Source organism: Macaca thibetana, chromosome 12, assembly GCF_024542745.1.
Source record: "Macaca thibetana thibetana isolate TM-01 chromosome 12, ASM2454274v1, whole genome shotgun sequence".
Taxonomy (NCBI): domain Eukaryota; kingdom Metazoa; phylum Chordata; class Mammalia; order Primates; family Cercopithecidae; genus Macaca; species Macaca thibetana.
Genome location: NC_065589.1, coordinates 35,925,894 through 35,949,211, shown reverse-complemented (window position 1 = coordinate 35,949,211; position 23,318 = coordinate 35,925,894). Strand labels below are relative to the sequence as shown.

The 23,318-nt window shown below is 38.1% G+C and overlaps 1 protein-coding gene and 1 pseudogene across 1 annotated transcript in view; both read right to left on the bottom strand.

The window, feature by feature from the left end:
• DYTN (dystrotelin) overlaps window positions 1–23,318 on the bottom strand; it is a 72,144-nt gene that overhangs the window by 21,513 nt on the left and 27,313 nt on the right. The window lies entirely within an intron of this gene.
• On the bottom strand, window positions 7,718–23,268 carry LOC126933082 (vacuolar protein sorting-associated protein 26C-like; annotated as a pseudogene).

The window sequence follows — 23,318 nt, the reverse complement described above, 5'->3', positions numbered from 1 at the left end:
GGCGTGATGCCGCGCGCCTGTAGTCCCAGCTATTTGGGAGGCTGAGGCAGGAGAATGGCGTGAACCCGGGAGGTGGAGCTTGCAGTGAGCCGAGACCGTGCCACTGCACTCCAGCCTGGGCAACAGAGCGAGACTCTGTCTCGGAAAAAAAAAAAAAAAAAAATACTTAAACAATTTCCACATGCATAGCATAGTCTTTGAATCAGTGAACTTTATATTACATTTAAAATAATTACAATTTAAATAACAATTGCAGAATATCATGGCTTTGTAAAATGACTATACTCTCATAAGCCATTTTTTACCTCTATTCATTCTCTATATATGGTGGAGACAGAGTAGGAAAGGTGTATACATATGCTATAAACTTATTTATGTGTTCTAACACTTAGGGAGAACAATGAAATACCTTAAAATTCTCAAATAAAATAATTCAGTGATTTAATGTGTATTATTAATATGAAGAAAATCTTTAAAAGAATTTCTTGCACCAATATTATATGGTACATATTTTCTGCAATTGAGAAGCATTTCAGGTTAGTGCAAATGGTGGTATATCCATGGAATAGATACTATGGTTTATTTAGTTATTCTCAATGAAAGCATAAGCTGTTTCCAATATTTCAAAATTTTCAAAATGAAAAGCCATGCTGCAGTAAACATAGCTGTATGTGCCTCCTTGTGCACATGTGCAAGATTCTTGGGTTTTAAGTTTAATAGACACTATCCATTTGCCCCTTTGGGCAGGTGTGTGTGCACACACACATACACACAAACACACTTGAAAATGAATAGAAAAAGATCTGCAAAGTTATACTTCAAACAGATTATCTCTGGGGAATTAGGGACAGGACCTGGATTGAGAATTATGGTTGAAAGGGACCTTAGATGTATCTATAATATTTTAACATCTTATACATTAAACAGATTCATGTCTTATTTCTATGAAGTGCATTTTTAAATAAAAATATGTTATATACCTAAGATAGGATGTAGCAACTTTAAAAATGAAGGTGAGAGAGAAGTAAAAGAAAAGTGAAATAAAGGAGCAAAATCGCTTCCCTCTGAACAAATGGATGTTACAGTGAGGAAAAGCCTGCATTGTGAAAATGGTTTTCCTTCCTCTTTTGTTTGAAGCAGGAAATACAGCAGCTCCTTATTTGTCCTCATATGTCGGTCCAGCTCTCTGTCGTGCACTCTAGCATGATGGCTGTGTCTTGGCAGGTGTCCCATGAGGGGTGTCTCCAGGTGTCCCAGTCTACATGAGCTGATGAGTAACATGCAGACAGGCCCAAGCAAACATCACACACAGGTGGCTGCAGAGGCCACTTGTCACTGGACGGTCACAAGACTTACTCTCCACCCACACTTGACTACAGTATGGAAACTCTAGTTTTTCTCTGATGACTATTACAGATGACCGTATTCTGAAGACCTTTCTTGAGCTCAGACTGTACTGATGATGATTGCAGGAAAGTTTACAAGTGGAGTTACACATGTGAGGGCAAATAAACAGCTGACTGAAAACATGCTAAAGTATTTGCAGAATGTACCCTTAAAAAAAGATAGCATTTCTAATCCCTTTGACGAAAAAACTTCACTGGGATATTTTAAGTTCTCTCCCTCATCTTATTTTTCTTTTTTAAAAAAACTTGCATTTTGAGTTCAGGGGTACATGTGCAGGATGTGCAGGTTTGTTACATAGGTAAATGTGTGTCATGGGGGTTGTTGTACAGATTATTTCATCACCCAGGTATTAAGCTTAGTATCCACCAGTTATTTTTCCTGATCCTCTCCCTCCTCCCACCCTCCACCCTCCGGTAGGCCTCAGTGTGTGTCGTTCCCCTCTCTGTGACCATGTGTTCTCATCATTTAGCTCCCAAGCTCCCACTTATAAGTGAGAATATTTCTTTCTTATCTCTTCCCTTTTAAAATTTCTGAACATTTTACTTACACATGCATGCATTGGTTCCTCTATTTTTTATTTTTGAGACGGAGTCTCGCTCTGTCACCAGGCTGGAGTGCAGTGGCACGGTCTTGGCTCACTGCAACCTCTGCCTCCCGGGTTCAAGTGATTCTCCTGCCTCAGCGTCCCGAGTAGCTGGGACTATAGGCGCACACCACCATACCCAGCTAATTTTTGTATTTTTAATAGAGACGGGGTTTCACCATGTTGGCCAGGCTGGTCTCGAACTCCTGACCTTGCGATCTGCCCGCCTTGGCCTCCCAAAGTGCTGGGCTTACAGGCGTGAGCCACCACGCCTGGCCAGTTCTCTGATTTTTTTTTTAAATAACCTAAGATCTTATGATACTGAGTTGGCAAGTTAAGGCCCCATGGGCAGAAGGAAACCTTATCTGTAAGTTACAATCAGAAGTCTTGGGCAGAGACTTCATATCTATGGACACTGGAGTAGTTCAAATATGTCAGGGTTGAAAGGAACCTGTCTTACAAATGGTCCCCTCAAAGCTGAATTTTGTCCACTAACATGGTAAACAACACAGTTCATTGGTTGCATATCAGAGGTGGCACATATTGTTGTGATTAGAATTGCCTATTCTTTTGGGACAACAGATTAAAGAAAATTCATGTTGCTCAGCCATATGTAAATAAGAATAGGTTTTGTGTCTTCTTAAGGACATCACTATTGAGTCTTCTAATACATGCCACAAAGGAGCAATATAATTTATATTATAATTGTGTACACCAGCACACTACTGTTGCAGTTAATTTATAGTTCTTACATGGATAGACAACTTACAATAGACTTTTATCCTTACAAACATCCAAATTATCTGGTCTACTCTACTCTTCAAGAAAAATTATGCAATTGGGCATATTAAATAGACCAAAGGCTGACCAGTAGTTGTGTATTTTGAGGATATTATAGATTTTCTTAGCAGATATTTAGAAACAAAAATGATCCTTAGGGAAAAAAGTGACTTGATTTCTGGGAGTAAAAGTTGAGCATATTTGAGTTGAATTAAAATAGATATTTGAAGATTTGAAAAATAAAATGATACACTTAAAATATTTTTCTTAACTAATTATTTTGAAAATCTTGATAAAGTAGATAATTCCTTCAAGAAAATTAAATTATCAAAGTTGACTGAAGAAAGCATGAAGAGACTATTAGTTTTGAACAAATAAAAAATTTATGAAACTATTATAAAGCCTCCAGTGCCCAGGGCTTTACTCTTGAATATTAGCAATTGTTAAAGAAATAAACAGTTCCTATGTTAGATAAATTATTTCAAACACAATAAAAGATGAAATATGACTCAGTTGTTTAATGTAGCCATAAAAAATGCTCAAAACTGATGCAGATAAGATGGAGTGGGGAGATATTCTGATTCATAAATGTTGCAATTCTAAATAGAAAACAAAATGTAAAGGACATTTAAAGAATAATCTACAAACAAGTATAGATTTTAGTTGCAGCAATGCCAGAAATGTTTACTATCATGTACTCTGTTAATACAATACTTCCAATAAGAAAAAAATGTTTGAAAATTTCAGTTGGTGCTGAAAACAGATTTTAAATAAGTAGATCAAAACATTTCCCCCAAAAAAGTTTTAAAAATGAGGACAAGAAAAAACACTTCCTCCACGTTAAAAACCATCTCAAGCCAACAACTAAAACTGTAATATCTAATGGAGAAGCACTAGAGAAATGCTCCCACTAAATCTACTCTCATTACAAATAGTTGACCCATTATCTCTTGAATTATCTAATTGCCCCATTATCTCTTGAATTATCTATCATTGCTCTGAAAGATGTGGACTTTTTCAGAAATAAAGACCTGAAATAGAAACGAGAGGTTTTAATGTTGGAGGGGAAAAGACATATATATTTTTAAAAATATATATATAATTATATTTGATATGTTGATACTTAAATATATTTAAATATATATATTTTCAAATTGTGTGATTGTCTACCTGGAAGCATGATGTTCAAAATAAACCAATATTTGAGTTTCTAAAAGAGTTCATTCACAAAAATTTCTCTTTGCAGAATCATAGCTTTCCAAAATATCATCATCAATAATTAAGAAAAAAATACAGTGGGAAAAGCCCCTACTCACAATATTATCACAATATGACAGGAAATCAGCTATATACAACCTTTTACTGAGAGACAGAGAAACACTTGATAAAATATGTCTGGGATTTGTTTAGGTGTTTGATGCCGAGCTTGAATGCTTTCTTAATTGATGGCTGCTTTTTGGTCAACTATGGAGATTGAATTTTTTACTCTACAAGGTTTTTTCCTAGTGTCTAAAGAGCTGTCCCTCTTTAGACTAACAATTAAATTTCCAAGGGGATTAGGTGATTCTGTAGGTAAATATCACAAAGATAAAAGATGTTTCCTTATCAACATACAGGTTTAATGCAAAGCTAATCAAAATACTAATAGGATTAATTTGGGGCACCTTACAAATGATTTCAAGATTCTTTTAGAAGAATAATTGTGTTATACAACCCCATCAAAAAGTGGGCAAAGGATATGAACAGACACTTCTCAAAAGAAGACATTTATATGGCAAAAAAAATATATATATGAAAAATAGCTCATCATCACTGGTCATTAGAGAAATGCAAATCAAAACCACAATGAGATACCATCTCAAGCCAGTTAGAAAGATGATTGGTAAAAAGTCTGGAAACAACAGAAGCTGGTAAGGTTGTGGAGAAATAGGAACGCTTTTACACTTGGTGGGAGTGTAAATTAGTTCAACCATTGTGAAAGGCAATGTGGCAATTCCTCAAGGATCAAGAACCAGAAATATCATTTGACCCAGCAATCCCATTACTGGGTATAAACCCAAAGGATTATAAATCATTCTAATATAAAGACACATGCACACGTATGTTTAATGCAGCACTATTCACAATAGCAAAGACTTGGAACCAACCCAAATGCCCATCACTGACAGACTGGATAAAGAAAATGTGGCACATATACACTATGTAATATTATGCAGTCATAAAAAAGAATGAGTTCATCTCCTTTGCAGGGGCATGGATGAAGCTGGAAACCATCATCCTTAGCAAACTAACACAGGAACAGAAAACCAAACACTGCATGTTCTCACTCATAAGTGGGAGTTGAACAATGAGAACACATGGACACAGGGAGGGGAACAACACACACTGGGGCCTTTCCGGGGGTTTGGGGCAAGGGGAGGGAGAGCATTAGGACGAATAGTTAATGCATGCGGGGCTTAAAACCTAGATGACGTGTTGATAGGTGCAGCAAAGCACCATGGCACATGTATATCTGCACGTTCAGCACATGTATCCCAGAACTTAAAATTTTTAAAAAGGAATAATTGTGTTATAATAGCTAATATGTAAAAATATAAAAATAAAAAGGGAGAAAATGGTTAATGGGTATAAAGCTTCAGTTATGCAAGATAAGTTCTGGAGGTCTACTAAACAGCAGTGCCTATAACAACATTGTATATTGTATACTTAAAATTTGCTCAGAGATTAGCTCTCGTAGTGTTCTTACCACACGTACAAATTAATTATAATAATGATAAAGGGAGGAAACTTTAGGAGGTGAGTTGTTTATGACCTTGATGGTGGTGGTTTCACAGGTGCATATTTATCCCCAAACTCATCAAGTAGTATACATTAAATATGGACAGCTTTCTTTTCTTAAAAAAAAAGAAAAACTGATTAAATGGTATTTATGTATTTACTTATTAAGACAGGGACTTGCTCTGTTACCCAGGCTGGAGTGCAATGGTGTGATCTAGGCTCACTGCAGCCTCTGCCTCCCAGGTTCAAGCGATTCTCCTGCCTCAACCTCCCGAGTAGCTGGGATTACAGGAGTGTGCCACCACGCCTGGCTAACCTTTTGTATTTTTAGTAAATATGGGGTTTCACCACATTGGCCAAACCAGTCTTGAACTCCTGAGCTCAAGTGATCTGCCCGCTTCAGCCTCCCAAAGTGCTGGGATTACAGGTGTGAGTCACTGCACCCGAGCATGTACAGCTTTTTGCATGTCAATTGTATCTCAGTAAATTGGTTAACAAAATGAAATAAAAAGGGAAAACTTGCTTTATGTTAATGGCTATCAGAAAGCTAGAATAATTCAAATAATGCTGTTTTTATGTAACAATAAAGTGAAAAGCAATTGAGCTGAATAGATAGCATTAAAACACATTCTAAAATGATAAACATTTTGGTATATACTACAGGAACCATCACAGAAATTAAAAAGGAAAGGATTTATTCAAGTGAAAAGGAATAGGGGACTCTCTTATCTTACCTTTTATTATGCATCAGCATAAAAACCAGATAGATTTAAAAGCTATGTGTCAAGATAATCAAATCACGTTAAAATAAAATACAGCTAGAGTCCTTTGATTTCTTAATGGATAAATTTTTGCCAGCACAAAACTGTGTAAGAAATTACAAAGAAAAAGAAAGAGACTGATAATGTTTTTAGGCTGAGCATGGTGGCTCACACCTGTAATCCCAGCACTTTGGGACGCTGAGGCGGGTGAATCATGTAAGGTCAAGAGTTCAAGACCAGCCTGGCCAACACGGTGAAACCCTGTCTCTACTAAAAATACAAAAATTAGCTGGGTGTGGTTGTGAGTGCCTGGAATCCCAGCTACTTGGGAGGCTGAGGCAGGATAATCACTTGAACCCGGGAAGCAGAGGTTGCAGTGAGCCGAGATAGTGCCCCTGTGCTCCAGCCTGGGTGACAGAGCGAGACTCCATCTCAAGAGAAAAAAAAAAAAAAAAAGACTAATGCTTTTATAAGAATTGAAAGTTTATATGTAGGAAGTCATATTATCAATAAGACTAAAAGGAAATAACTAGGAAGAAAGATTTCTCCAGTCAAAATATAAAAAGTTTAAATACATTGGTAAATCAAGCTGATTCATCAGTAAAAATGGCAGCAGGCGCTGACAGAGGAAAAAAGACAATTGCCTCGTACACTATGTGGGGAAAAGCTTCTTTTCACTGTGAGTCAGAGAAATGCAAATTAAAGCAAATTAAATATATTCTGGTGATAAAAATTATCAAAAATTAAAACAAGGTAATAGTCAATATTAGCAAGGATCTCGTGAGAAAAGTGCTACGTTCACTGGAACCCTAACTTGGTATTCCTTTCTAAAAGGCAATTTTGCAATAAGCATGAAGAGCCTTAAAAATGTTCACACTTTTCATTCTTGTGATTCACTTTAGAAATGTATCCTAAGGAAATAATTGGAGATCTGTGTACAAAGAACAATGTATAAGAATTTTAATAGTGAAGTTTTAAATTATAGCAAAAATTAGAAATAATCCAAATATCAACAACAGTGGAGTTAAATCATATTATACTTATTTAAATAAAAATTATATAACCATTAAGATGTTTTTTGAAGAATTATAATGACAATGGAAAATGCTCATAATCTAACTATAGAGAACTATATAATGAATTTACAGTATAGTCTAAACTAATTTAAAAATGTTTCTAGGAAAGGAAGTATACCAATATATTGCAAGTGGGGTAATAATGGATTATTTGCCATTTTAATTTTGTTCTTTGTTCTCTTTTGACTTTTTGAAACTTTCTGTTATAAATGTATAGCACTTTGTGATTTGAGATAAAAAGTTACTCGGTGAAAGAAGGTTTTAGATATTTCCTTGGTCATATGAACATCTTCAAAGAATCCCTAAACTAGGGAATGGTTCACTGTACCTCGCTACAAAATGGTCCAGATTATTTGTGCTTTAGCAGCAGTTCCTTTCCGTTTTGGACTCACCTGGTAGCATGGGTTGCTGTCCTCAGTTTGTTGACCCCAAGACATTCTTTCAGGTACAGGTGTAGGCTTGGAGGCACCTGTGGCTGCTGTTTCCATTGGTCTAGTTGGCCTTACATCCGTTGTTCCTTTAGAACTCTTGTACTGAATGGAGCCCCTATTACCAAGTTTTATAAGAAAGTTGTAGCAACTTTTAATTATCAGGCATGACATTGAGGAAAGCCTTTTTAGAAAATGTAAGTCACATATTGAAGGTTTTACTCACCCACCCCCACAATAGCAATAAAGTAGGCCAGCTTTTCTTTCTGTGTTCTTTTCCAGACAATTTTGTTGACAGAGAGTCAAGTAGCCAATAATAGAAATAAAAATTCAATTTTCCCTTCTCCTTGACAATCTAGACATGAGAATGCAAAGAATTCAGGGGTGAGGGCAGAAAATCCCCTGGGTCATCTTGTTCAGGTCAGACATTAGGGGCTATAAATGTAGGTATGTGTTTATCATGTCAAATCGAAAGAACATATAATACATCAGATTAGTTTAAGGTCAGGTATATTCTATGTTATATAATTCCATTTGGTTTCATTCCTTTATTCAAAAATTATTTTTAAACATCTTCTCAAGTTATGGCAGATATAAAACAAAAAAAGCAGAGAACTCCTAATCCCAGATAATTCACATCTAAAGAACAGATAAATATACAATCATTTTAAGCGTAACATTATACTTTCTACAAGACACAATGAGAACATAGGGAAAGACATGACTATTCTGTGATATACTTAATTATACCGGGGTGTGCATTTTGGGGTAGAAGAATAGGATGACCCACAATTTCTTTGTAACAAACCTTCTGAATGACACACTCTATTCCTACCCCATCTGAGATCGCTTTAATATCTTGGTATTGTTCTGCTCTGTCTTCATTTGCTCGTGATGCTGTAACAAATAGACTGGGTGGTGTAAGCAACTGGCATTTATTTTCTCACAGTTCTAGAGTCTGAAAGTCTGAGATCAGAGTACCAGCATGGTCGGTCATACACTGCTGTTAGTCAGTTTTCACACTGCTATGAAGAAATACCCAAGATGGGGTAATTTATAAAGAAAAAGAAGTTTGATGGACTCACAGTTCCACATGGCTGGGGAGGCCTCATAATCATGGCAAAAGACAACAGAGGAGCAAAAGCACGTCTTACATAGCGGCAGGCAAGAGTTTGTGTAGGGGAACTGCCCTTTATAAAACCATCAGATCTTACGAGACTTACTCACTCTTATGAGAACAGCATGGGAAAAACCTGTCCCCATGAGTCAATTACCTCCCACCAGGTCCCTCCCACAACACCTGGGGATTATGGGAGCTACAATTCAAGATGGGATTTGGGTGGGGAGACAGCCAAACAATATCATATACACACCATTTTCTGTACTCAGATATTTACAAACATCAATATGCATTTTTTTTAAATTATTTTTTATTATTATACTTTAAGTTCTAGGGTACATGTGCATAACGTGCAGGTTTGTTACATATGTATACTTGTGCCATGTTGCTGTGCTGCACCCATCAACTCGTCAGCACCCATCAACTCGTCATTTACATCAGGTATAACTTTCTTAAAAAACAAGGAAATCATTCCACACACATTATTCTGCTACTTGCTTTTTTCTCTGATGCATGATGGTGAATTCCTTCTAGTATAGTAGATAGCAGCTAAAACTTGTTCTTTTAAGTGGATTCATCACGTTCTGCAGAAGTTCGTAATCATACATATTCCACCACTTTTCTACGAAGGGACACTTAGGTTGTTTCTGGCTTATTGTCCTGTACTCCAAGGGCCAAATCTTGTGTATATTTTATTATCTAGTAAATACACTATTCTAAAGTCAATCCTTCTACATGTGTATCCTGCCCCCTCTTTGCTGAATGACATTGCTCCAATAATTCTCCCCTGTTGTACCAGTTCATCAGTTTTTCTCTCTATGAATTAATTCCCTCGAACATGCTATTACTTTCCTGGATTACTGGATAACAAAAATGTGGTATATATACATGAAGGAATACTGTTCAGCGATAAAAAGGAATGAAATCATGTCTTTTGCATCAACATATATGGAACTGGAGGCCATTAACTGAAAAACTCACACAGAAAGTCAAATACGACACGTTCTCATAAGTGGTGGCTAAATGTGCACACATGAACATAGAGTGTGGAATTACAGACAATGGAGACTCAGAAGAATGAGGGGATGGAAAGGGAGTAGATGATGATAAATTACTTAATGGGTATAATGTATGTTTTTCAGGTAATGAACACCTTAAAAGCCCTAACTTTACCACTCTACTATATAGCCATGTAATAAAATTACACTCGTACTCCGTAAATTTATACAAAAAATCTATGCTGTTACTTTGTCATCATAACAACATGCTACCTTAACCTCAGTGGCCCTATCACCTACATTATCTCTTTGCTCCCACCACAGCAAAAAATCCTGGAATTTTCTTATTTGGTATCTTGAGTTCCTCAGCTCCCCTTTCTCTCTGCCTCCAGTCAGACTTTTTCTACTACCACTGTCCTGTGATGCTGTTTTTGGGGGTCATTAATGATCTCCTCACTGCTAATTCAAAGGTCAATTCTTTTTTTAAAGAAAAAAAAAATTTAAGTTCCAGGATGTAAGTGCAGAATGTGTGGGTTTGTTACATAGGTATTTGTGTGCCATGGTGGTTTGCTGCACCTATCAGCCTGTCATCTAGGTTTTAAGCCCTGTATACATAACCTATTCGTCCTAATGCTCTCCTTTCCCTCACTCCCCACCCCCACAACTGGCCCCACTGTGTGTTGTTCCCCTGTCCGTGTCCATGTGTTCTCATTGTTCAACTCCCACCTATGAACGAGAACATGTGGCATTTGGTTTTCTCTTCCTGTGTTAGTTTGCTGAGGATGATGGCTTCCTGCTTTATTCATGTCCCTGCAAAGGATATGATCTCATTCCTTTTTATAGATTCATAGTATTCTATGGTGTATATGTATGACATTTTCTTTATCCAGTCTATCTTTCATGGGCATTTGGGTTGGTTCCATGTCTTTGCTATTGCGAATAGTGCTGCAATAAAAATACGTGTGCTTGTGTCTTTATAGTAGAATGATTTATATTCCTTTGGGTGTATACACAGTAATGGGATTGCTGGGTCAAATGGTATTTCGGGTTCTAGATCCTTGAGGAATCGCCACACTGTCTTCCACAATGGTTTAACTAACTTACATTCCCACCAACAGTGTAAAAGTGTTCTGTTTCTCCACAGCCTCAGCAGCATCTATTGTTTCTTGACTTTTTAATCATCGCCACTCTGATTGGCATGAGATGGTATCTCATTGTGGTTTTGATTTGCATTTCTCTAATGATCAGTCAAGTTCAGCTTTTTTTCATATGTTTGTTGGCTGCATAAATGTCTTCTTTTGAGAAATATCTGTTCATATCCTTTGCCCACTTTTTGATGAGGCTTTTCTTTTTCTTGTAAGTTTGTTTAAATATCTTGTAGATTCTGGATATTAGACCTTTGTCAGATGGGTAGGTTGCAAAAAATTTCTCCCATTCTGTAGGTTGCCTGTTCACTCTGAGGATAATTTCTTTTGCTGTGCAGAAGCTCTTTAGTTTAATAAGATCCCATTTGTCGATTTTGGCTTTTGTTACAATTGCTTTTGGCATTTTTGTCATGAAGCCTTTGCCCATACCTATGTCCTGAGTGGTATTGCCTGGGTTTTCTTCTAGGGCTTTTTATGGTTCTGGGTTTTACATTTAAGTCTTTAAATGTATGACTCAGGTTTTACATTTAAGTCCTTAATCCATCTTGGGTTAATTTTTGTATAAGGTGTAAGGAAGGGATCTAGTTTCAATTTTCTGCATATGGCTAGCCAGTTCTCCCAGCACCATTTATTAAATAGGGAATCCTTTCCCCATTGCTTATTTTTGGCAGTTTGCGGAGGATCAGGTGGTTGTGGATGTGTGGTGTTATTTCTAAGGTCTCTGTGCTGTTCCATTGGTCTATATGTCTGTTTTGGTACAAGTACCATGCTGTTTTGGTTACTGTAGTCTTGTAATATAGTTTGAAGTCAGGTCTCATGATGCCTCCAACTTTGTTCTTTTTGCTTAGGACTATCTTGGGTATATAGGTTCTTTTTTGGTTCCATATGAAATTTAAAGTAGTTTTTTTCTAATTCTGTGAAGAATGTCAATGGTAGTTTGAGGTAAATAGCTTTGAATCTATAAATTACTTTGGGCAGTATGGCTATTTTCATGATATTGGTTCTTTCTATTCATGAGGATGGAATATTTTGCCATTTGTGTCCTGTCTTATTTCCTTGAGCAGTGGTTTGTAGTTCTCCTTGAAGAGGTCCTTCACATCTCTTGTTAGCTGTATTCCTAGGTATTTTATTCTCTTTGTAGCAATTGTGAATAGGAGTTCATTCATGATTTGGCTCTCTGCTTGTCTATTGTTAGTGTATAGGAATACTTGTGATTTTTGCACACTGATTTTGCATCATGAGACTTTGCTGAGGTTGCTTATCAGCTTAAGGAGTTTTGAGGCTGAGATGATGGGGTTTTCTAAATACAGAATCATGTCATCTGCAATCAGGGACAATTTGACTTCCTCTCTTCCTATCTGAATACCCTTTATTTCTTTCTCTTGCCTGATTGCCCTGGCCAGAACTTCTAATACTATGTTGAACAGGAGTGGTAAGAGGGGGCATCCTTGTCTTATGCCAGTTTTCAAAGGGAATGCTTCCAGCTTTTGCCCGTTCAGTATGATATTGTCTGTGGGTTTGTCACAAATAGCTCTTATTTTTTTGAGATACATTCCATCAATACCTAGTTTATTGAGAGTTTTTTAACATGAAGCGATGTTCAATTTTATTGAAGGCCTTTTCTGCATCTGTTGAGATGATCATGTGGTTTTTGTCAGTGGTTCTGTTTATGTGATGGATTATGTTTATTGCTTTGTGTATGTTGAACCATCCTTGCATCCCAGGGATGAAGTCAACTTGATTGTGGTAGATAAGCTTTTCAATGTGCTGCTGGATTCAGTTTGCCAGTATTTTATTGAGGATTTTTGCATTGATATTCATCAGGGATATTGGCCTGAATTTTTCTTTCTTTTTTTTTTTTTTTTTGTCCTGTCTCTGCCAGGTTTTGGTATCAGGATGATGCTGGCCTCATAAAATGAGTTAAGGAGGAGTCCCTGCTTTTCAATAGTTTGGAATAGTTTCCGAAGGAATGGTACCAGCTCCTCTTTGTACCTCTGGTAGAATTCGGCTGTGAATCTGTCTAGTCCTGGACTTTTTTGGTTGGTAAGCTATTAATTACTGCCTCAATTTAAGAACTTGTTATTGGTCTATTTAGGGATTTGACTTCTTCCTGGTTTAGTCTTGGGAAGGGTATGTGTGTCTAGTAATTTTTCCATTTTTTTCTAGATTTTCTAGTTTATTTGCCTAGAGGTGTTTACAGTATTCTCTGATGGTAGATAGTATTTCTGTGGGATCGGTAGTGTATCCCCTTTCTCATTTTTTATTGTATCTATTTGATTATTCTTTCTTTTCTTCGTTATTAGTCTAGCCAGTGGTCTATCTATTTTGTTAATTTTTTTCAAATTAATCCAATCCTGGATTCACTGACTTTTCAAGGGAAAAGGTCAATCTTATTTGACCTAGCAGCAGCATTTGACACTAGAACACCATGCCTTCGTCCTTGAACACTTTCTTCATCTGTCTTCCAGGATTCCTCACTTTCTTGGTTTTCTTCCCTCTCCATTCTTTACTCTTTCTCAGTCTCTCTTGCTGGTTTTTCTTCTTCTCTGCAGCTTTGTAAAGGGAGTGTCACAGGGCTCAGTCCTTGATCCTCTTCTCTTTCTCTTCTACGTTCTCTCTTTGGTGATCTCATATAATCCCATTACTTTAAAAACCATTAACATGCCAACAACCCCCAAATTGGTATCTCCAGTACAGACCCTTTTTTCCAAGTTCCAGATATGAATAGTCAGCTGCTTGGTCAATATCTCCCCAGGGACATCTCAGAGACTTCTCAATCTTAGTGTGTCCCAAACTGGACTCCTGATTTCCCCCACAAACCTTCTCCACCTGTGGCCTCCCCATCTTGGTTGATGGCAATCTTATTCTTCTACTTACTATAGAATGACCATGACAATATAATTTAGTGCAAATGCAAGAATAGACACATAGATCTAAGGATGAGAATGTAAGTTCTATTAATCCAAGTATACAAGAGAAGCTAATACATGAGAAAGCTGGCATTTTAATTAAGTGGGAAAAAGATCACATAATTGGCTAAAAGTTCACATAATTCCTCACCCCAGGAAAAAAAGTAAAGCTAGACCCTTGCTAAAATAAATTCCAAACAGATTGAAATTTTAAATTAAAATTTGTAATAGAAATATTGGAAAAAATTTAGGAAAATGTTTATAGAACCTTGCTTTTAACTCTTGGCCCTCTTTAGTCTATTCTCAACACAGCAGCCAGACTGAGAGTTTTGAAACCTCAGTTAGATTCTCTACTCACAATCCTCCAATGTTTCCCCAGAGTAAAAGCCCAGGTCCTTACATTGGCCTTCCATCTGCCCCTACTTTCTCACCTCTTCTTTTTTCTTTTTCTTTTTTCTTTTTCTTTTTGAGATGGAGTCTTGCTCTGTCACCCAGGCTGGAGTGCAGTGGCTCTATCTTGGCTCACTGCAACCTCCACCTCCCAGGTTCAAGTGATTCTCCTGCCTCAGCCTCCCAAGTAGCTGGGATTACTGGTACATGCCACCATGCCTGGCTAATTTTTGTATTTTCAGCAGAGATGGGGTTTTACCATGTTGGCCATGCTGGTATCCAATTCCTGGCCTCATGTGATTTGTCCACCTTGGCCTCCTGAAGTGCTGGGATTACAGGCATGAGCCACCGCACCCTACCTTATTTCTTCTCTTATACTCTCCTTCCTCATCCCACTCAACCATGCTAGCCCCCTTGCTGTTCTTTGGATCCATTAAAGTTAATGGCAAAAATCACAATTACTTTTGCACCAACCTAATACCAAGCATGCTCCCACTTGATGCTGGCTGTCTCCTCAGTTTGCAGTGTGTTTTTCTCAGATGTCTGCATGACTTACTCCCTCACTTCCTTCAAAACTTTGATCAAATATCACCTCTCACCGAGGCCCACTATAACCACCATATTTAAATTTGCTACCAACTCTCTAAGTCTTTATTTTTCTTATCTGCTTCTCCTTTTTTTAAACTTTAATACTTAAATATTTTAACGTATAATTCCCTTATATACCATTTTCTTTTTTTTTTTTTTTTTTTTTTTATATACCATTTTCGTTTGTTTGGTCCTCACTAGGATGCAAGCTCCAAGACAGCAGAAATCCTTCTCTCTTTTTCTTCACTGATGTAGCCCAAGTGCCTAGAACAGCGTTCAATAAATTTATTGAATAAATATTTTTCAGTGTATTTTCTGAAAATTCTGTAGCCATTTGTGCTTCTACCAGATTTCAAGAGCATCTATGTTCTTCCCTCCTCACCAGCAAAGGATGTTGCCATTCATTTTAATCTTTGTCTTTTCAATAAGTAAAACGATGATATGTCATTGTTGCAGTTTTCTTTTTTCTGTTTCAGATAGGGTCTTTCTCTGTCACCCAGGCTGGAGTGCAGTGGCACTATCATGGCTCACTGCAGCATTGGCCCCCTGGACTCAAGCGATCCTCCTACCTCAGCCTCCCAAGTAGCTGAGGCTGCAGGTGCACACCACCACACCCAACTAATTTTAAAATTATTTGTAGAGATGGGGTCTCCCTATGTTGCCCATGCTGGTATCAAATTCCTGGCCTCAAGTGATCCTCCTTAACTTTGGGAGGCAGAACTTTCAGCCTCCCAAAGTTCTGGGATCACAGGCATGAGCCTGGCCTATTTACCTTTTTTCTAACCAATAGAGAGGTTGAGCATCTTTTTGGGTGTCTAAGGGCCATTTGGAACTCTTCTTCTGTGATTGCCTATTTATGTATTTTGTGTATTTTCCTCTTCACTCACCTCTTCTTCCCCATTTTCTTTTTCTTCTTCTTGAGTTTTTAGTTTTTTTCTTAGAAAGTATGGCCTCTTTATTTTCTGCTACTCAGTTTGAACACATCATCAAATACAGATAGTTATTAATGTCATATGAGCATAAAAGAAGATTTATAAACCAGAAATGTATTTTCTGAGAAGCAACTTGCAAATGACTCAGATAAGTTTTATCAGTTTAACTGGTGAAGTCCTGAGATAAAGCAGTGCCTAAATCAGGTTTGTTTACCCTCAGCATTGAAGGCATGTAATGCAGGGAGCATTACAGATCACCCAATGCTGTTACAGGACAATGGAAGGCCTGGGAGGCCTTCAGTCTGAGCCTGCCTTGCCCAGGCCTGCCCAGAAGGGCGACTATGAAGGAAGGGCAATTACTGTGCAAAGTAGCATGGCTTATTTATTTATTTATTTATTATTTTTGAGACATTTTCACCCAGGCTGGAGTGAGTTCAGCAGTGCAATCGCGGCTTACTGTAGCCTCGACTTACCGGGCTCGAGCAATCCTCCCATCTCAGTCACCTGAATAGCAGGAACCACAGGCATGCACCACCATGCCCAGATAATTTTTAATTTTTCCTGTAGAGACGTATCTCCCTATGTTGCCCAGGCTGGTCTCGAATTCCTGGGGTCAAGCAATCCTCCCATTTCTGCCCCCCAAAGTACTGAGATTATCGGCATGAGCCACTTAGCCTGGTCGCATAGCTTATTTTTGAGATCCTGTTAATTGTGGACCAACAAAACAATGATAGGGTTTGAAGGAAGAAATGTTTTGCAACAGACTCATCATTGACTTTGAACCACAAAGGGAGACTGAGGAAACACTGGCTTCAAGTCGAAAAACCCTGGATCAAAACAGGTCCTTCAGGTGGGTGAGGGGCAGGCCAAGTTCATCAAGTCAAGGACATTTTCCTGGCACCACCCTGAGGAGAGGGGCCTTCACCAACCCATCCTGGGCACGGGGCTTCTGCCATTCAGAGCCCTCCCAATAACAAAAGGAGCACACACTCATTTTTTCCCCTTACATAACTTTGCATTTCAATATATTCCCAGAAGACGGCAGCATGAGTTCTTATGACGTTCTTGTGGGTTCAGAAACACGCCAGCACCAGCCAAATCCCCTTACTCCTATAAGAGCAAGGGACACTTTTTTCTCAGTTCCCTAAAAATTTTGAAGTTATAGTGAAAAATGTTATAAAAAGAACTATAGAAATGGAGTGGGTAAAAAAAAAAAAAAAAAAAAAAAAAAAAAAACAAAAAAAAAACTACACATTTCCAGTGGATGCCACTTTGCATTCTTCCTTGGAGGGCACCTACAAACCTCATAAGCAATGCCACCTGGCCACAGACCCTTTGCTGTGGGGAGTGCTCAGCTACTTTCATTATTAGTGAGTCAGAGAGAAGTTTCCTTTTGTCCCCACGATCTTACTTTCCAGCACAGCTCCAACGCTGTCGCAACAGGTTTTCTGTGCATTTTTGGTACAAACACGGGGAGGTCATAGGAAACGTTTTCTGTGAAATGATCTTGCAAATAGCATTAAGAAATTCTGTTGAATTTCAAATAAAAATCTGATTAAAGGTGCCTGTTGGAAGTAGACGCCTCGAGGAAATGAGGAAGAAAAATAATTGTAATTTAAGGAGTCCATTTCATTTCTGATACAGAATAATCACAAAAACAAGTATATACTGCTGGCTTTTGTTCCCCCATAAAAGATAACCATTGGGATATCCGCAAGGCCACTCCTGTTTTCTGAGCTTCCCTCCTCCTGGGCTGAATCCTGCAGAGCTGCAATGGGAAGTCCTCCGTGACCAGGTGGTCAGCATGAAGATGCATGTCAATGGTGGCCTCACATTCCACTTTGAAGTTGGTCTTCAGCATAGGGCAGTAAACAACCTGGAGAAGATCATGTATATAGGGACAGAGAGGCCCCTACAAATGTCCCCATGGCCATCTGAATATACGGAATCTCTGTGGCATCATGGGCATAGCTTTTTGCACACCCACAGGTCTCCACCTGCACCAGCTGCAGCCCCAGGCCTTTCTACCACCAGCTCTCCTGTAAGCAGCTGCATGATGACACAGTTCATTGAGTTGAGGTGTTCTCGAATGAGAAATCTGGAGAGCAAGGCTCTCTCTTTGATATTCTGTAAGGTTGCAGGTATAATCTGTGAAGTCCATAGGACTTGGAGTCAACTTCCCCTCCTGAGGAGCAGAGTGGATGGTAAATTCACTGGCCTTTGTCAAGTCCTTGGTCAACAGAAACTACCTCACGTCACAGCACAGTGTATACTGAACGTCTGATAATAAGTCTCATACAGAACTTTGTTACCCTTCACATATAGAAGGGTAAAATAAATGCAAAATAAATTTGTTTTGCCATTGAGAAATTTCCCTGGCTTCATCCTTTCTATGGCACTGTTGATAATCTGGATAGGTTTAATGGAATTATAAAAAGCTTCAAACACACCCCACACTTTTGGCACTGAGCTGGGGGATTGCAATTCCTTCCGTTGTCAAAAACATTACTCAACATGGGACTGAATCCTTACAAGATATGACCACCACCCTGGAGAGTATTTCTCCAGGATGAGAAACTATTTGCTCTTCCATCTTAATGGCCAGGGAGGTCCCTGTTTTGAATTCTCCACAGCAGCCAACACTTCTGGCCTCACATCAAGTTTTTCTTATCAATTTTCAGGGACCCTTTTTATAGCATCATTTGTCTTATTACCGAAAATATTTTTCTAAGTCTAGGGCTTATTTTTAATTTTGTTTATAGTATCATTTACCATAGCAAAATGTTTAAAATTGCATGCTATCATATACATCTGTTTATTCCTTCATAATTTTTTGTTTTTCTCTCTTCCTTAGGAGATGTTCTGTTTTTCTCTAATATTTATTTTAAATTCTTTTTACATTTAAATTTCAATCAATTTGGAATTTATTTAAGTATATGGGGCAAAATAAGGGCCAATTTTCCTTTCAGATGGATAGCCAATTATGCATTATTTTTCCATGAATTGAAATATCACCTTTATCACATATTAGGTTCCCATATATGTTTACATCAGTTATTATATTTTGTATTCTCATCCTTAGACCTACATGTTCAGTCCCATTTTATACTATATTATTTGGTCAAAGTAGTTTTGTAGTAAGTGTTAATATCTGTTGTATTAACATCTGTTCTTCAGATATTAACATCCCTTCTCACTATTCTTCAGTCTCATAATTTTACTATTCTTATACAACTATTCTTCCAACATACCTTCAAAATTATTTTATCCTATTTAGAAAACATTGTGATTCTATCTGGAAATGCATTTAATTTAAATACAGTAGATTCTCATTATTCACAGTAGTTACACTTTATAAGGCCACCATGAACACTGAATTAGGAAATACTGAACCCATTGCTCCTAGAGGAAATATAGAGTTAGGTTCCTACAAGCCTCTGGCCACAATATTTTTGTCAACCAATCAATGCACAACCTTGTTTTATGTGTTTCTGTATAAAGACACTTTTAAAATACATATTGTTGATTCATTAGCATTAAATTCATGGTCAGCAGCAATATAAATCAGACCTGAATGAGCTTATGTAACGCGTGTATTTTTTTCATCAAGGCACATCGCAGTCTTGCTGTACTTAGGAATACTAGACAGCAATTTAGTACCATGCTTTGGGGCCATTTGCAAAAGTAAAATTGCCAACAAAAAGCACAGATACGCAAAAATCATGACACAAAATAGACACAAAAAGGACACTTGCTTATAGTATGAGGGCTGAAACAGTGACACAGAGCACTATCCGGTTTGACCTCAGCTGGGAACATGTGCATCAGGCAACTCAAAAATTTTTTGCCACTCTGCTCATGTCTGCAAATACTGCAAAAGCACCATGAGTGTTAATTTTAGGGTTACAAATAAATATTTGCAAATAGGCAAATTTGTAAGTATTGAAGCAAATAACGAAAATCAACTATTAATTTTTGGAGCAGGTACATTCTTATGCTAGTCTTCTCATTTAGGAATTTGGTATTTTTTCCTTTTGGTCAGGACTTGTTTTCTGTACTCAATAAAATATTATACTTTTATTTGGGTCTTGTATCTTTTTTGTTACACTTTTTGTAGTTTCTTTTAAATATAATTTTTACATGTATTTTGAATGAGATTTTTATAAAATTTCTAGCTGGTTATTGCTAGTACAGTGAAGAATTTTGTATATATTTATTTTATTTTTCTGCCATCATTTGAAGTCTCTTAATTCTAGTAATTTTTGCTAGAGTTACTTGGGGTTTCTTGGTAATTCACAATTAAATTAGCTACAAAGAGAAGTACTTCTGTTATTTTTCAGCATTTTAATTTTCTTTTTAACTATATTTTCAAGAACTTCCTGAAATATTTAATAAGACTGATGATATTTGGCATCTAACTTTTAATTCTGGTTTTGTAAATGAAAGTATTCTCAGTGCAAACTAGCATATGTAAAGTAAATAAAACTACATCAAAAGGGAGAAGGCTTATTACCATGCAGATTATTTGCTGAATCATTGAATGAATTCAATATTATCATTTGGCAATAACCATTAATCTCTTAGAAGATGGTCAGTGCTAGTGTGCCAACATAATAGATATCAAAGATGTGTTTTTTACTATTATTACATTGTGATTTAGTAATATTCCACATTCTTTTCTCCTAGATCAGCCACAAATCAGAATTTCTGAACTCATCAAAGTCTAGGGTACACTGAAAATTATTACATAAGAATGTTATTTTGGGGAACAACTCTATTGTACTTGGGGTGGACAGAGTACAACACATTGACATTTAGAGAACCTTGGCTTTGTACAGCCCTTGCAATTCCCTTTCCTCATCTCACCTCTGGAAATACTACTCTGGGAGTAGAGAGGAGAGGTTATCCCAGTTAACAGGCAAAGAAACTGAGCCATAGAAAAGTGAAGTGACTTCCTCATGGCCACACATATGGTTAGTTGAGGGCAAGACTTCTGTCTCTGTTCCAGATTCAGTCAAACTTTATTACCTTGTTCCAACACTCCTTGACTCTTTCCCACTACATTCTAAAAGAGCTCATGGTTCACCTTATCTATCCATCCATCAATCCCTCCATCATGCACCATACATTTTATTATTCATTCAGTCGGTCTGTTATTCAACAAATATTTATTGCGCATTTATCATATTCAGACATTATAGATTCTGGCAATACAACTGGAAACAGTGGACATTCCTCCCCTCATAGAGCTTACATTATAGAGAAGGGCACAGCAATAAATAATAAATAAGTAAGATAGAGGATGTCAGAGGGTGATGAAGTGCTCTGAAGAAAAATAAAGCCAGCAAGGATAACTGGGAGTGCCAGAGTGAGGACAGGGATTGAATGGTAAATGGTTGTCAGGAAAGGCCTGCAGGATGAGCCTGCATTTGAGCAAAGACCTCGGTAGGTCTTTGGGAGGTGAGCAGCCAAGCCATACAGGGAGGTGATTTAGGGGTGCCAATCCCCTGAGGTGGCAGCATGCCTGGTGTATTCATGGAGCAGCAAGGAGAGCTGTGAGGCTGAAGCAGAACAAGTCAGGGAGAGGTGCAGAGGAGGACCATGAGCTGGTGGGGAACAGGGTTTATAGGGCCAGGCTAAAGGCCACTGGAAGGACTGTGGCTTTCTTGGAAGAGGGAAAGCCACAAAAAAGTTTGTGCAGAGGAGTGACATGACCTGGTCAAAATTTGAAAAGTGTCATCCTGCCTATGGCACAAGGAGTAGACCATGGGGAGACCGAGGAGGAAGCAGGGGAACCAGTTAGGAGGTCATGTGACAATGCAGGAGAAAGGGACCACTGAGGTGGTGGCAGTGGAAATAGCAAGACTCACTCAGAGTTCAAATCTATTTTGAAGGTACAACCAACAAGATTTGCTGATGGATTGAATGGTTTGCATGACTTTATGAGCCAGGTGGTGGAGATGCGAGAGGGAGTGAAATCAGGTTCCTTGATGGAGGTTTTAGCAAAATGAGAAGGCAGACAGTAATCAGATAGTTAGATAAATAAATGTGTAGTTACAAACTATGACAAATCCTTTAAAATAAAGGTGTAAGTCTTAAGGGTGGGATAGATCTGGCTTAGTCATATGTGGGGTAGAATCAGGGCTGGAACACAGAGACTGTGGAGGAGGAATGAAGCTGGAGAGATTAGCATGGTGGACCAAAAGGACCAAGACTAAGTCACGTTACAACTTTTCATTTTCAGCCTAAAAACAATGGGGAAATGATGGAGGAATCTGATTTAAGGAAGGCATGAGGGTTTGGAGGGGATGAGTGGGTGAGACGTGCTGTCGTGTTTGTCAAAAATGTGTAAAAGACCCCATCTCTACTAAAAAATACAAAAAAACTAGCCGGGCGAGGTGGCGGGCGCCTATAGTCCCAGCTACTTGGGAGGCTGAGGCAGGGGAATGGCGTAAACCCGGGAGGCGGAGCTTGCAGTGAGCTGAGATCTGGCCACTGCACTCCAGCCTGGGAGACAGAGCGAGACTCCGTCTCAAAAAAAAAAAAAAAAAAAAAAAAAAAAAATGTGTAAAAGATCAGTCTGGCTTCAGTAGCCAAAAGAAATGCAAATAAGAGTATGGAGACTGAGCACAGTGGCTCACACCTGTAATCCTAGCACTTTGGGAGGCCAAGATGGGCAGATCACTTGAGGTCAAGAGATCAAGACCAGCCGGGCCAATATGGTGAAACCCCGTCTCTACTAAAAATACAAAAATTAGTTGGGTGTGGTGGCGTGCACCTGTAATCACAGCTGCTCAGGAGGCTGAGGTAGGAGAATCGCTTGAACCTGGGAGGGAGAGGTTGCAGTGAGCCGAGATGGTGCCATCGCACTCCAGCCTGAGCATTGCAGCTAGACTCCATCTCAAAAAAAAAAAAAAAAGAAAGAAAGAAAAGAAAAAAAAAAGAGTATGGATCTTTGTGATGTGACTATGGGAATATAGAAATTTAGGCAAGATCTCAAGTATCCAATATATCCAGATGATTAACATTTTATCATTACTTTCCTAGTGAAAGGTGAAAATAGCTGGCTTTAAGAATAAAGATAAACTGCAACCTGATATCTTTGCTTTTATTTTCAAATTTAAATTATATATACAATATTAAAGATATACATCAAGATGATATCCAAATTCTCTAACTTTAATCATATATTGATAACAACCTGATAGGTAAATGTGACATAGGAATAATAGATAGCCTCTTAGTTCTACTTTGAAATTAAAGGCCCTTTTTAGAGGAAAAAAATATCTGAAGTCCATCCCTCACCCTGCCTCTTGCCTTGTCTAGGACCTTCAGCATTAGACAGATTGCTGACTGGTTACCACAACATCCATGGCCCTGGTCGGCTGCTCTGCAGGACCGGCCGATCCTCGCAGCCACTCAC